At 39.0% G+C, this 15,165-nt stretch overlaps 1 protein-coding gene across 4 annotated transcripts in view; it reads left to right on the top strand.

The window, feature by feature from the left end:
- The first annotated feature begins 9,206 nt into the window (after positions 1–9,206).
- CTNNA2 (catenin alpha 2) overlaps positions 9,207–15,165 on the top strand; it is a 1,214,276-nt gene continuing 1,208,317 nt past the window's right edge. For 2 of the 4 annotated variants that reach the window (XM_066377864.1, XM_066377865.1), the window contains exon 1: positions 9,207–9,406. The gene's annotated coding sequence lies outside the window, so the exon portion shown is untranslated. The remainder of the gene's footprint in view (positions 9,407–15,165) is intronic. The other 2 variants (XM_066377862.1, XM_066377863.1) reach the window with 1 other exon arrangement.

Genomic DNA, 15,165 nt, shown 5'->3' on the forward strand with positions numbered 1-15,165 from the left:
GAAGGAGTAGAGAGAAGGAGGGAAAAGAAAATGGTTGCTCTCCTGTGTGCCCTGACCAGGAATCAAACCTGGATGCTCATACATCAGGTCAATGCTCTATGCACTAAGCCACTGGTCAGGGCTACAATTTAATCTTTAGAGGATAAAATATCCAAGTGAACTTGTGATTTAGAATTAAAAATTACAAATCGATATGTAAGTGATAGGACTTTGTGTTTGATTTATTTTTGGGAAAATGTGGGAATATTTTTCTAGTGACTACAAAGAGTAGTTCTTGATAAGGAGAAGCATCACATTATGTCATTTTTGTTGTATTAAAACTTAAGATAGGTAAGAAGGATGTATCTGGATTCAGGAAAGACGAAGGGTTGAGTGTGTGATTATTTATTATTTCTTTCATCTTCTTTCACAGAATTCTTTACTATTCTCTATCATCTGGTTGGGGAGAATATATATTAAATTTTCCAGGCTCCAATTCCAACTCGCTTCTTAGATTATACCCACTGGGAAAAGATTAGCAGGCAGAAAGAGGGGAGACACTATTATTATATCCTTATTTCTCTTTCTTTCTGGCAACACTTCTGTTGCTGATGCACTTCTTCAAGGACCATACTTTCAATATAGTGCCCATCCCTTTCATGGTTGCAACACTAACTGTGATGGTCTATCCTTGGTGACCCCTACTGCGTCACAGCCTAAGCTCTGATAAAACAGGCCTTCCTGCATGGTCTCTAGCTAGAATGAGTAGATGCTTACTGAAGTTGCTATTCTTTGGATTACTTAATTTTTCTCTTTCTCTTTTCCAATCTTTCCAAGAAATTGTGCAATTTCCTGTATTAAATTTTATTAGTTTGAACTATCCATAGGACTTTATTTTTTCCCAACTGGACCTAGACTGATATAATTATAAAAGACAGTCATTTCCTTGCTTAATATCCATTTAAAAGCCAAAGAAAAATGGACCTCTCTTTTATTAGCTCTATTGAAAAAAAAAACATACATCTTGGAAGCTACTGAACACTTCTCTTTTTGTTGCATACGTGGAAATTCCATCATACTTCAAATCCTAAATCAAATCCTATAGCCAAGGAATGAAATGGGACAATGAGCTTAGGCCTGAACTTCTGAACCAATGCCTGTGACAAAGTTGATGGGATTCACCTTAGACCATGCCTAGTCTTGGAGCCGGAGGTGAGGCTAGTCTCAGCCTAAAGCACATGGACTGCATGCTGAAGTGTGCAGCTGTTAGAATTAGAATAAAAAGGAACGGGTAGAGGATAACAATAAACAGTATGCCCTGCAAGCTCTCGTTATATTATTTTGCACCATTGCTTTACGTGTCAGTTTGCCTCATTAAACTATGAGAACTATATGTTTTATCTAAATAATCAACATTGAGAATTGTGACTGTCACCTAATGGGCAGGTGTCAACAAAGGATTTTTGAATGGATGAATGAATCAATGTGCTAAAGCTTTTGAACATTTCTTCTTAATAATGATAAGTTTAAACCTTTAGTAAGAATATCATGATAATACACAATACAAACAGGCACTTGAACAAAAGTATTTATAGAATTAGAGATCTGCTTGTTCAGGAACCTTAATCTTTTTAAATCATCAGACCACTTTTTGAAACAAAATATTATAGGAAAGACATGTCTGCACGAGTGAGTATATTTGTACATAGAAAAAGAACTGTGGATGTATCTCACTTTAAGTCTTCTTTGATGGAGCATTTGGTATTTTATGTTTTAAATTCCTAACACTGGTTTCTAACATGTTTTGTTGTGTGCAATAGAAATTTAAAGAAGGAATAAATCTGTTTCAGATACCTCAGAATTGAACTAAGAACTTAGTGTTTTGACTCTTTTTCTTCCAACAGCAGGGAAGGGATAGAGAACGGTGAAGAGCAGTGTGACCCCTGGAGACAGATGGCATGAATTAAAGATTGACCTCCACCACCTACCAACTCTGTGATCTGGTGCAAAAATTATACCTAGAGCCTTAAACGTAAGAGATGCCTTTTGTATTACACTCAGGGACACCCCTTTTTAAGAAATGTTGTTTCATATTTTCATCTTCAAAATGTGGATAATATTAGTAATCTCCTTAAATGTTAATATGTGGAAAGCTATTAATACATTCCTTAGCATGAGCAAATATTCTGTTAAATGATATTTATTATCATACATCATCATCAAATCATATTTGGGCCCTGGCCGGTTGGGTCAGCGGTAAAGCATCAGCCCCGCATGTGGAAGTCCTAGGTTCAATTCCAGGCCAGGGCACACAGGAGAAGCACCCATATGCTTCTCCAACATTCCCCTTCTCCTTTCTCTCTCTCTCTCTTCCCTTCCCTCTTCCAAGGTTCCATTGGAGCAAAGTTGGCCCAGGCGCTGAGGATGGCTCCTTGGCCTCTGCCTCAGGGCCTAGAATGGCTCTGATTGAAGCGGAGCAACACCTCAGAGGGCTGAGCACCACCCCCTGGTGGCCATGTTGGCTGGATCCCAGTGGGGCACATGTGAGAGTCTATCTGTCTGCCACCTCCCCTTCTCACTTTGTAAAAATACCAAAAAAAATTAATAAATCATATTTGGTTTTCAAGTGTGGTAGAGAAACGTCAGTCAGAAAATCCTGACCTGACATTTTTTCACTGTGACAATCAGTACAGTTTACCAAATATTTCAGACTCCTTTCCTTCCAGGCACGTGATAGTTGTGCACTTTAAAACTCCTTGCTATTCTGTGGGCTATGTGACTAGTTGGGATCCAATGCTCAAGTTACTCCAGGGCCAGACAAATTAACGGCTTTTCCTGCAATGATGATGGATGAGATTCCAGCAGTGGCTGTGCAGTTAGCTTAGGTCTCAGAAGGAGGCCGATATGAAACACAGCTACCACATGAACCTCTGAGATTCATAGGCTGTTTGTTACCTTACCATAACCTAGTTCATAGGATTCAAACAGCAATGGACTAGTTTCATGGTTTGGGGGAAAAGCACATTGAGGCTTAGTGTTTCTGTCTTCCAGATAAATGCATTGAACCCAGCATTTACCAATAAAATTTTATTGTGGAAATTACTTTTTAAAATAACTACACAGTGACGAAGTGGGGAGCTATAGTTTCGGTTTGTGCAGTATACTTTCCCATACCTTTCTTCAAAGTCTTTTTGGTAATCATTCCTCTTTCTGCAGATGGCGGGTATATGAACCAGAGTGTCTCATTCCTGTCGTCATAGTAATTGGCTCGTATATGAACACAAGGCCCCACCAAGGCCAATGCGAGCCTTCATTATGAATAATATTTTTAATGTCCCCTGGATCAGGCTGAGCCTCACTGAGACACATTTTGCACTTCCCAGCTATGAAACCAGAATTTTCCTCCTGCTCAAACTAATTTAAGTTGGATTGCAGTCACTTGTTAGTGAAAGAATTCAGACTGAAACTAGTCCTCTTTAGAAGAAGTGTTTGGAAATGCTGTTTCAAGGTAACAGCTGAGAGTAGAATGATACTCTTTTAAAAGTTATTAAACAGTAACCACAGCTTTTTCTAAGAGAAAATCGGTGTCTTAGGGAACCAGAAGATGAGAGTGACATATTTAGTTTGAGAAGACATATCACAGGCTCTGTTTTTCCTTTTTAAAAGATAATTAGGGAATAGAAGAGGATGGAAACAGTTTGAAAGTAGTCAAAATATATCAAGGAAAAATCTTATTTTAATATCTGATTCATTTACTCATTCATTAAAGGAAGAGTACAACATTTATTTGTGGACAAAAGTGGGCTGGAAACTTGCCAAATATTATTTCATTTATTTCTTAGATAAACTTAGAAAGATAGAAAAAAAATGCCATCATTTTAATAATTGTAAAACTAAGTTTTATATATATTAAGAAATTTGTTGGCCCTGGCTGGTTGGCTCAGTGGTAGTGTGTTAGCACAGCATGTAGATGTTCTGGATTCAATTCCCGGTCAGCACACACAAAGGAGGTGACCATCTGCTTCTCCCCCATACTCCCTTCTGTATCTTCTCTCCACTCTCTTCTCCTCCCACAGCCATGGCTCAATTAGAGTGTATTGGACCAGGGTGCTGAGGATGGCTTCCTAGAGCATCTGCCTCAGGTGCTAAAAATGGCTAAGTTGCGAGTATGGCCCCAGATGGGCAGAGCATCAGCCCCAGACAAGGGTTGCTGGGTGGATTCCTATCAGGACACATGCAAGAGTCTGCTCTCTATCTTCCTACCTTTCACTTGCAAAAAAAAGAAAAAAAAATTTGTCCAGTGTCACAAACTTGAATATGGTAATGCTAGAATTTAGAGGCACTAATAGGTACCATCCAGTGAAGTTGTTCTGTTTATATTTTTTGCAGATAAGGTAATTGATATAGAATTCTATATATTAGTTTTCTGTCACTGCCCTCACAAATTCCTCTGAACTTAACAGCTTAAAAGAGAACAAATTTATTATTTCATAGTTCTGTATTTCAGAAGTCTAGTGGGTTAGTCTACTTTCCTGCTTAAAGTCTCAGAAGACCAATATCAACGTGTTGACATGTCTAAGTTCATTTCTGGAAGCTCTAGTGAACCATTCATTCTGGGGGTTGTTCAGGTTGTTGGCAGAATTCATTCCCATGTGTAGTAGGACTCAGGTTTGTTTTCTTGCTGACTATTGGCCAAGAATTGTTCTCACTTTCTAGAAGCTGCCTTCATTCAATGGTTCATTATTATTTCATAGTTCTGTATTTCAGAAGTCTAGTGGGTTAGTCTACTTTCCTGCTTAAAGTCTCAGAAGACCAATAAAGCTCCCTTCAAAGCCAGCTGAACCATTCAGGTCATTCTCATGCTTTGAATCTCTGTTCTTCTTTGCCATCTTCCTCATCTCTCTGAACAATCTCTTGGCTCTAGCAAAGGACATCTTCTCTACTTTTAAGAGCACATGTGATTATATTGAATTTACCTGGATAATCCAAGATAATCTCTCTTTCTCTAATTCTGACATCCTAATCACACCTGCAAAGTTCCTTTAACCAGGTAATATAACATATTCACAGGTTCAAGTGAATGTAGCATGGGAATCTTAAGGGGTCTCTTATTCTGTCTACCACATTCAATCTATATAATGTTGCAGTTGAAATGTTTCAAAATGCAAAAGGAAGAAGTTTTATGCACATGGCATCTAAAGCACTCACTACATTTACTTGCAAACATAAAAAATGTATACATATATAAATATTATAGTATACTTACATGATTATCTGAGGGTAGAAATGATAAAAATGCCTAAAAAGCAAAATCAGAATTGATAGAATAAGTAGAAAATAAGAATTCTAAAACAAGTTACATATATACATGTATGCAATGAAAGGAGTACATAAAAATAACAAAAGTGAGAGTTTCATTGACTATTTTTTAAGCAAGAGAAGAGAACTGCTGTTAGATTTGTGAGAACAAACTAAATCATATAAGAAGAAATCCTGGGGAACTGTCCATATGTAACAAACATTGTGACAGGGTTTGACATTTTTAAAAGGTTATTAAAAAGTAAAATTTCTATATTATCTTTATTTACAAGTGCCAAAAGTTGGAAGCCACCAAGATTTTTTTTAGTAGGTAAATGAACAAGCAAACTGCAGTACACCCAGATAATGTAATATTATTCAGCACTAAAAACAAATGAGCGATCACGCCATGAAAAGATATGAAGGGAACCTAGATGCATCTTACTAAATGAAAGAATCCAATATGAAAAGGCTATATGCTGTGTCGATTCCAACTATGACATTCTGAAAAGGCAAAACTATGGATATGGTAAAAAGATCAGTGGTTGCCAGAGACTGGAGAGGGGAGAGATGAATAGACAGAGCACATAAAGTTTTTAGGGCAGTGAAATGATTCTGTAATATGATACTACAATCATGATACTACAAGGCTGGATATGTGTCATTTATACAATTGTTAAAACTCATAGAATTGTAAAAGAGTGGAACTTAGTGTAAACTATGGCCTTTGAGTGATAATGATGTGTCAATGTAGGTTCATTATTAGTTTTAACAAAGCTAACACTGGTACAGGATGTCAATAGTGGGAGAGGACTCCCCTTGGTGGCAGCAGGAGATTGAAGGAAGCTCTGTACTTTTTGCTCAGTTGCTGTGAACCTAAAACTGCTCTAAAATATAAAGTCTATTTTAAAAAAATTGTTCAGGAGGACTTGATAGAGAAATTTCAGGAGCTGACAGATTGAATAAGGGTTCCAGTGTGCAGAGATGTGACATTTAACTGTATGAACATTAATGATAATTTTACTTAGGATTGCCAATTGTTTTTTGGAGTCTGTTCTAGAAATCTAGACATCATATTATTGCAGATTACATTGTTTTTTAATTACATATTACATTTTTTTTCATTTGCACATGATAAATATACTGGTACTCTTTACCAATACTGTTTTTCATTTATGGTGGCATAAAGCTTTAATACGAATGGGGGAAAGGAAAAACTGCTTGTTTTTCAGAGGGTTGTATGTGTTTATGTCATTGAAATGAAGGACAACACTTAAGAAAACTGAAAACTGCCCGACTCACAGGCAGTTTCAAAAGTAAATAAATAAATATTTTAAAAAATATCCCCTTGGTTTAGAATAGGGACAAATAAAATGATAGATTTTCAGCATACAATGATAGCCACTATTTATACAAGGGTGTTTAGACCGTTATCAGAGAGAAATAAATATGGCTAAAATAATACTCAATTTGGATGTTTCCATTGGGTATAGAGGGGGTGAGGTTCCCGTTTATTTAAAATTAAAAGGGTTAGTAAATTCTTTGAAGGCAGAGAACAAAAATATCAGCTGCCATTTGCCTACTGGTGACTTAAATGCATTGCCTCAGTACATTTATATTACTATCTAATTGGCAGGAAATAGTGGTGCATTTTGAAGGAAGAGTGAATGAGGACAAGGGTCTAAGATATAAGAGATGAGTGCTGTACTGTTATTTTTATCAACTATCATTTAAACCAGTTGCATGACAAAACCTTATAAATATTTTAAAAGTGAATTTTAAAGGTTTTTAAAGTCACTACAAATAAAAAAAGAGTCAATCTCTTTTTGACAAGATAGCAATTGGTTTACATTAGTTTTTTTCTGTTTGCTGCTGATTAAAAATAGAATTAAAAATTTAAGCCTAATTTAAAGTAATACACAAAACTATAAAAGAGTCCTTTCAATGTTAAAGAGGTGAACTTGTCTAATAACTCTTTACCTCTATTTTTTAGTTTATCCCTTCCAGCCTGACTAGAGAATAAAAAATCACAGTAATAACAACAATAGCAAAAAAGGTCAATCCTCAAAAGAGTATTCGACCTCATTTAACTGACACTACTCTACCCTTTCCATATTCTCGGGCCATTTAAAGGCAGAGGTGGCCTCTGCCTCCAGGAAGATACTGCGTAGCAGTAGTATGAAGTATCCTTATTTATATTCAAGTACCTCCCTGAAGAAATTATCTCCCTCTTACCACTTCAGAGCCCTGTGATGCTTCCCTAAATCTTACCTATTTTTTTCTTCAAAGTCTGGTTGAAGAGCCTACTTCCTTCCATCCTACTCCAGGTACACTCTTTCCTTATTCCACTCTGATCACATATACTGGCACACACAAAGCATTTGGCGCTCAGCATTTCCTTCTTGAAGCACATCCTGTACCTTCTTTGGCATCTATCCTGTTTCCATAAACTGAGACTAAGGAAAAAGCTTGGTGGGAGGAGCATGCGCTGCCGCTGTCCACGGTCCTGAAACAATTGTGGGCTAAGCAGATTTTTCTTAAGCCTGTATCTCCTACGAATTTCTAAATTGGCGAAGTGATGATGACAAGGAAAAGTGAGGCAGGAAGATATTGGAAGAAAAAGAGGAATGGACAGAGGTAGAGCTCTCAGGACATTGCTGGGAGAAAATAAGACACTTGGGTTTGATATAATTTTCAAACAATTTCAGGTGCCAGCCTAGGAACCAAACTGGAATATATCATAGCTGACATAGCCAATGAAGGAGTGTAAAAAAAAAAAATGCGTGCATTAAGTGATACGGAGCCGTACAAGTGTCGGAGCCGTAAGAGAAAGCACATTGATGTTGCTGGTGGGCGAGGAGACCAGACAGGCAGCCTGTTGTATGTGAACGCAGCATCACTTGTGTCAAACCAAATTGACTTAGGTTTTGTCTTTATTTTTTTCTTTTGATTAGAAAAAGCCAGTTGACACTGTAGCAGAACAAAAATAATTGTAACTTATGTTTCTGATTGGATGTAGCTGTGCACCTCTTCGGCTCCAGCACTTCTGTAAGTTACGTTCCACCACCATAATGCCTCAGCTGATGGTGTGGACAAAGCATATACACTCCCTACGATCTCTATGTAAGTTTCCCTAACTAAAGTGTAACCTCCTCCAGGACAAACACGAGATATTAAACATTTTTGGATATATCAAAATGATCAAGTAGAGTGTCTGGTACAAATTAGAGGTTCAGTAATATTCTTGCAATCAATCAAATAATCACAATGCTTTACACAGAGACAGTGCTAAACAAAGACTTTCTAAATGAGCAAATGTTGCGTTTGTTTTAACACTCTAATCCTCTTCTAGGTCCTTTTAAAGTCCAATCCTCCTCCTCCCCTTGCGTTTCAAGTCTCAACAAACCTCTCTCCCGCGTCAGTTACTACCTTCGCTGCACTGGGTTGCTTCCCTTCTCCCGCCACGTGTCCATGCCCTCTCCAGCTCACCCATTATTCCTACTACGCAACCCCGCTCCCTTTCTCCCCTCCAGGATCTCTCCCGCCTCGGGTCTGTGTCCTGGTCCTCGTGCCTGGGGCAACTCTGCTCCAGGTCCCCGCCCGCAGGGTAACGCGGTTGTCATGGACACGCACCTGCGCCCTTCAGCTGTGCCCCTTCGCCACCGTCCCCTCCCCCCACCTGCGGCGCGGAGCCGACCGCGCCTCTCCAGCTCCACCCCCGCCCCGCCCGCTTAATGCTCCCCTGGCCGCGCGCTCTAGCGCCCCCTCCGCCCGAGCTTCCTCAGCCCCTTGGAGCCACTGGGGCCGCGGGGGCGCGCGAGCGAGCAAGCGGCCGCGCCTGCGCACTGACTGCCGCCCCTAGCGGCGATTCGGACCGCCGTCGCTCGCGCTTGGGCAGGACGCGGAGCGGGAGGGGGAGGGGGAGCGGCTTCTCTTCTAGCCTTGAGTGAGGCGGAGACCCGGGCTGGCGGGCGGAGCAGGAGGCACCGCACCTCGGCCAGAGGCGGCTGCAGCAGCTGCTGCCCTTATCCCCGCCGCCACCTCTCCAGCCCTTCTGTGATTATCCTTCCAGCTGCTAGGCACCGGCAAGAAAGAGGAGGAGGCGAGAAACTCCCACCGACCCACGGAGGTGAGTCCCGAGCAGAGCATCCTGCATCCTTGCCTGCCTCCCTCCCTCGCTGGCTCCCTCCCATCCTCTCCAACCTCCCCTCCCTCCTAGCTCTCCAACCCTCCCGCCCTCATTCTTCCCAACATCCCTCTCTCTTCTCTCCTCCTTTCTCCCTTCCAGCCTTTCTTTCATCCCTTTCTTCCTCTCTCCAACCCCACTTCCTTCCCACCCTTCCTTTCTTCCCTGCCTTCCTTTCAGCCGCTCGCCCTAGCGCGCAGCTCTGCATCCTTTCCTCTTGTCTCCATCTCTTTGCCCCCCTTTCTTCACCCCTTCCCCAGTGGGAGATCCCTTGCCTGCTAAACTGTCCGGATTCAGGGGCTTCCAGAAAATTGGGCACATATACTGAAAGACACACTCTTGCACAGCGGATACCTTCCAGATCCCTACGTTATGGATTAAGGGTCAAGTTGGAAAGAGTACTAGGAACTGAAGCAGAAGAGGCTCGAGCAAGAATCTATGGATTTGTGCCGTGTTAAGTTGGGGGTGGGGAGAGTTGTCTCTTAGACATGTTGCCAACACCCCCCCACCACCCCTCTTTAGCAGTTTCTTTTTTCCTCCTGGGAATTACATACTCCCAGTGTATGTTTCATTAATTTAAAATCCAGCTTGCCCTGCTTTGATTGTCTCTGCGAGACGCCACAGGAAAGAAGAGAACAAGAGAGAAAGAGGGGAGGGGAGTGGAAGGGTGGTGGCAGTGGACGCTTGTGTCCTTTTCCCCTAGGCCTCTTTGGAATGATATTTTCAAACCACCCGCCTAACGTTTGGCTTGGAATTGAACCGTGTGTCCTTAGTCCTGTCTCTGTCTACTTCAAAGGCAGAAACTCGCTAAACTTTAATGCATGTTCACCACAGTATTATTTGAAGAATGTTTTCATCAACACAAAACACTAAGGTTGATTGATTTGGGAAAATAGGGAGCAGAAGGCTGGAAGAGATGCACCTTGTTCATTATGGGTTAACTTCTAAAGGAGGACAATGGATAGGCAGTTTTGGAGTAAAGAGGTTATACTCTACAGACTTATAAACATACCGTTTTGATATTAGCTGCATTATAGCCTTTAGCAGATGACCTTACCCCCTCTCATCCACCTTACAAGAATTGTGAAGATGTTTGAAGAGAAGCCTACTGTATGATTCTTTGTGATTTACACTGATAGAAAAGTTGAATTAGTTCTGGGATCATCATTAACAATTTAAGATTTCAGTTGCTTTTGCACTACTTATTTTCACCAAATGACATATTTTACTTTGCTTTCTATAGCTAACACTGCAGCCCTTTCTGTTATATATTTAAATAGTAATTTGTCAGTATTCCTTTTTTGCAACCATTGCTGCTGAAAGTTTATATATGGTGGGACAGCATGCCTCAGAATGTTTAGTGAATTCATCATTTCAGAAAGGTCTAAACGGTATAAATACAAGTCAGAAATGGAGGCGTTAGAAGCTTATATTTTGCCCTGTCTATATTCTTTACAAAAAAACAACACCCCCCCATCTTAGTATCTGTAGAGTTACCGTGTTTTATGTTTAATGAGTATGTGGGGAGGGACTGGAATTAATGGCAGATTCAGGGAAGCTGCCAGTAAAAAACTATTGTGTGGAACATATTATTGATTTTTTTTCTTTTCATTTAAATTATTATATGCCAGTAGTGCAGTAATGCACTTTTGCATTTTATGAGAATGTGAAATAGTAGAGATAGAGAATAACCTTTCAAAGTGATTGACTGCTGGTTTGATGAGGAGCTGATACAGTTAATCATCTGAATCAGTTTTTAGGAAGGGTGTGATACTAGGAATGATGGACCCACCCCCTGCCCCAGCTCCCCTTGGTGGGAAAGCAATTCCATTAACAGCTTGGCTGACTCTGAAGCTATGTGGCAGAAGTTTAGTTGACTTATGAGTGATACCAACATCCTGATACAGAATTGTAATAACTTTGTCTATATTTGAATGATTACATTACTTAATAATGAACATGGTTGTAGAGAGGGGTGTGTATTGTTGTTGATAATGTACCTGTTCCTGGAATGCCATGAAGCTAATAAAAACTGGTAGTGATTACATATGAATATTATAAGTTAGTCCTATTCTAATTTACTTTCAGATGACTTTCCCCTTCCAGAATCTCCATTGCTTTCTCTTTGTGGGACTTCATAGACGTGAATATGGGAAGGAGGCAGCCCCTCAGTCAGTCCTGCACGTTTTTTTATTGCAGTTTGCTATACAGAGTGATGTAGGTGTATGCCTCAAGTTTATTATTATTATTGTTTTATTTTTGTATGCCTCAGTGTTTATTCCTGTGCTTAGTAGGAAGTACCTTTTGTTTCCTTTGTAAATATTCATCCACTAAGTGAAAAAAAATATACAAGGTTATTAAAGAAAAGAAAAGGACACTTGTTTACAGCAAGATGTTGAGAGAGATGACTAAATATGAAGTGGACAAGGAGCTAATGTCTTATAGGAGCAGCCTGCTGCTCTGACTATAATCCAGTTTACAGATAAAGACCAACTTCTGAAGAATTTCATTTCTATAGGCTTTTGTCTTTAATTTACTGGACCTCTAAGAACGTATAGTACATATAAAACCCAACAGAACATTTTGTGCACTCCATAAAAAATATTTGGAACATTCTCTGTGCTTCCTTCCCTCAGAGCTCTTAAAACCTGCCTAATCCTATGTTAAGTGGTAAGAGTTATCAAAAGAAGTAAAAGACACTCTCTTTGACCTTAGTTTACGCTTTAGTTGAGGAGAACAGGCATTTGCCTGAGGTCATATTTCACAGTAGCAAAGAACAAGCTCTTTTAAGAGAGTTTAGATCTGAGTACATGCTCTATTAGTAGAGTGTTGTGCCCTTGTGTACTATTTACGTCTTTTTCTTCATCTACGAAATGAGGATTATGGTAGAGTCTTTGCTTGGGGTTAAATGTGTTAAGTTCAGTACTGGATACAAACAGAACATGTATTAAGTAAACGTAATTATAATTAGAAGAAATAGTTTAAAAATAATCCAAGGCAATATGTGATTATGTACTGGAAAGAAATGAAGACCAAGTGCCAGAGGAGTTCCAAAGAGGACCTATGTTTCTGTAGCCAGGGAAAGAGGCTTTCAGTAGTACTTGAACTTGGACAAAGACTCCTGGGAAGATTTTCATGCAGGGTGGGTACCACAGCTAGAAAAGAGGGGGAAGAAGCCTGGTGTGTTTGGGAAGACTATTATTGGAATTTTGGGTATACTGGGGAGTGTATTAAAAGGTAATAGATTCATACAGTCAGAGTAATTACACTATCAGCTGAGATAAGACAGTTCTTGTTATGCGAAGCCCATTTCATCACAGAATGTTCAGCTACCTAGGGGAGCTTGTTTCAACTCTGTCTCACCCGAAACTCCATCCCAAAACAGGGAGGATTACAAGCTCTGTACCACAGGAAGAACCAAGACTACTGTCTTTATCCTTTTCTTTAGACTTCAAGACATAAAGAAAACCTGACCTTCCTAAACAACAAAGATTTAATATTATGATAATATGACAATTACAACTCTTATTTTGCCTTAACCGATGAATATTTCAGGACTGTATCTTGGAGAATAATAACCAGGATTGTTTTCTGTTGACATAGAGAAAGCCAGCATTAGTGTGATTGTACTTTCAGGAACTTTATTTTTACTTTGTTGTTGACAGGTCCTTTTTTGGGGGGGAATATAAAGATTATTAATAATTACAATGGATTATGCTCTTTCAAGTGTTTTACTGGGAGTGGGATGAGGGTAGAGGATCTATCTGGGAATGCACACTGAGCAAGTTAAATATCTTCTCAGCGGAGTGGGCCAGTTGCTCACTGGCTAAATCTATTGGTAAACCTTTATTTTTGGTTAGTGTTCATTAATTATTTTGAAATCTATATCCTTGACATATTCACCCAACAGCATAAGATATATAAATATGTTATTTTATGAAACAAAAGAATTTCCGGGAAATTTTACTGCAGGCAACAAATATAAGCATTTATAATGTTCTTGTTTAATCCATTTTAAATAGACATAATTTCATTGCTTTCTCTAACATGGTAAATGCTTTTCTTATATTTATTATTTTATAGTTCTAATAACACACAAAATTGTTTTCATGCATATTAAGATACATAGTTAGAACATGAATGTATATCAAAAAGCTAGCAGTTTAATAGACCATAGACTGTAGCATGTTTATTTTCTATTTTGAGATTTTTCTCAATATTCTGATGAAAGATTTAGCAGATCTAAATAAAACATTTTCAAATGTATTACCTCTAGTCAGTTCCATATTCAAGCACCAGTGATTTTTGACAAATTTCACTTTTAGACATTTTTATTCTTCTCAGAAGTGAATTTTAAATTGAAGATGAATTCTAACTCAACCACAAAAATACATTCTATAACTCTTTGAAACTATTACTTGTAACACATTATAAAAAACACAAAGTGATAATCTGACTTTATGAAGCTTAATTTTAGCGGACTTTTACGTCTTTTCGTTTAAAGGCTGCCTGTGTATAGAACTGGTGACTTATGTTTCAGCTGCGATGACCATGTGTGCTAACAGGGGAACTGAGCAGTTGTAAACTTAGGTCAGGCTGGTAGCCAAACAAAGGTGCAGTAAGGATGAGATAAAATAAATTTATTTTATTTCATTTATTGAGCTGAATATTTTCTATATTTTTGCTGTCATGCTGACATAATCCATATTGTACTTGTTTTAAAGCATCTGTTATATAGACACATATATGTATATACATAAATATATTTTTTAAGTTAACAGTTTTTAAAACTAGATAATGGGTGGAAAGCATGAATGTAAAACCAGAGGTTGGTTTTTTATTATCTTGCTATTTGTTTGCTTTTTGGGAGGAGCCAAGTACTATAACACTTCTGGGAGCTGCTAGATTGGGATAGAGACCCTGATCAGCTAATATCCTAACTTGCTCCAGCCTTGCTGCATTAAATGAGTGGACATGTCATTGGGGTTGGGGTAAAATAAATGATTTAATTCTATAAGATCCCAAGGGCTATAGAAACATTAACGGGACACTTTTGATATGTTCATGTAATTTGGGCTTATGTTGTTCATTCCATATCTACAGTAAATCCAAAAAATATATATTTTTAAAGGGTGCCTTGGTATTTCATAACTAAAGCCATGAACTCTTTTTTTTTTTTTGTATATATATATATATATATATATATATATATATATATATATATATATATTTTTTTTTTTTTTTTTTTTTTTTTTTTTTTTTTTCTGAAGCTGGAAACGGCAATAGACAGTCAGACAGACTCCCGCATGCGCCCGACCGGGATCCACCCGGCATGCCCACCAGGGGGCGAAGCTCTGCCCACCAGGGGGCGATGCTCTGCCCCTCTGGGGCGTCGCTCTGCCGCGACCAGAGCCACTCTAGCGCCTGGGGCAGAGGCCAAGGAGCCATCCCCAGCGCCCGGGCCATCTTTGCTCCAATGGAGCCTTGAAAGCCATGAACTCTTGATGGATACATGTCAGTTCTCCACAAACTTACCCAGAAATGACAATGACTCCATAAGTAACCAAAGGATTATCATCCGATTTTAGTTGTGCTTAGACACGGGTTTGGTGAGAATCCAGTCTTTCAAGTGTATCTAAAATTCATAGGGCCTGCAGCAGTTATTAATTATCATTAATTCATCTTTTATTAAGGAAGTAGAA

This window comes from Saccopteryx leptura, chromosome 3 (genome assembly GCF_036850995.1).
Source record: "Saccopteryx leptura isolate mSacLep1 chromosome 3, mSacLep1_pri_phased_curated, whole genome shotgun sequence".
Taxonomy (NCBI): Eukaryota; Metazoa; Chordata; class Mammalia; order Chiroptera; family Emballonuridae; genus Saccopteryx; species Saccopteryx leptura.